Genomic DNA, 1,491 nt, shown 5'->3' on the forward strand with positions numbered 1-1,491 from the left:
CTACTGCTGAAGCCGAGTTTATGGCTGCTTACTCTGCGGCCAGCGAGACTATGTTTGTTGATCATTTGGTTCGTGAACTCTCACACGCCGTCTTCAAGCCCGTGTTGTTCAGTGACAACCAGGCGGCGATCCACATGATTACAAACGGAGCCAACTCTCCGGGCTCCAAGCACATTGCTGTCAAGTATCGCTTTGTGCAAGAGAGGTATGAACGCAACCAGCTCGATGTCCGGTTCTGCGGGACCAAGGACATGGTTGCTGACCTTCTCACCAAGCTGCTCAATGGACCGAGCCATCGTCGTTTGTGTGACATGCTCTTCCGTTCTCAGCTTGAAGGGGAGTATTAGAGGCACAATCTGAGACGGTATACTTTACCACGTTGTGTGTCCTCTGGTACTTGATGTTGTCCCACCTTGTTGTGTAACATCTTGCTGTACCATCTTGGTGTATCATCTTGTTGTGGCATCTGTTGGTCCCAACAGATTGCTGATATCGCTTCCACCTGTCTTCAGTGTGATAGTCCATTCTCTGTCTCCACTGTGTGTGTGTGTTTCCACCTGCTATAAATGGGAGCGATCTCCCTGGATCGGTACCATTTTCCTTCTTGACCTCGGTCGTTCCACTTCCCTCCTTTTGTCTTGTTCTGTCTTGTTCCTTCGCCTTGCTTCAATCCATATTCTCGTATGCACTTCGATTGGTTGGATACCTCTGTGACAATCGCCTTGTCCACACACATTACACTGTACTGGACATACACCTTTAATAAGTTTACTCGCTGCCTCAAGGACCGATGTGTTTATTTTCTCAACAATGGCCGCGATGCCATTTGGATCGCCGTCTATGTCGATGACCTCCTGATGTTTGCCAGTAGCAGCCTCATCCTCGATCAGACCAATGGTATAAATTAGGTGTTTGAACCTCAGAGCTGAAAGCAAAGCTGTGCAACCCCGACATCAAAATCACTACGTCACGCAAAACAACACAAGAGAACAAGTTACATTCACTGGCTTTTATCATGCCAAGAAGTACAAGCGCGAAGAATCACGCACATAGAAACAAAAATCGTACAAAACGACCAAGTATAACCAGAGATACGGCCATTTTAAACACAAGACACATAAAAAGGCAGTCACACATCACAACTACAAGCCATCACAGCACAAACACAATGAACACCACGGCACGCTCACATCCAACGAGACACAACGTCGGATTGAGAAAACAACCGACCACAGAAGACAAAGGCATCATACAAAGGACTTTACAAAAATTCAGCAAAATTACCACACAAATACAGCAAAAATTAAAGCAAAATTAAAACAAAAATACAAGTCAAGCCATAAAAAGACACAACGAGAAACACCTAGGGAGCGACAGGTGCACACAGGGATCCCCGCAGAGGGACTCTCCTTCAGCAAAAGTTTACCATGACCGACCTTGGTGAGATTGAGACTTATCTGGGCATGGAGTTGCACGCAACGGTGATACCAG

Source organism: Monosiga brevicollis, genomic scaffold, assembly GCF_000002865.3.
Source record: "Monosiga brevicollis MX1 MONBRscaffold_42 genomic scaffold, whole genome shotgun sequence".
NCBI classification, from domain to species: Eukaryota; class Choanoflagellata; order Craspedida; family Salpingoecidae; genus Monosiga; species Monosiga brevicollis.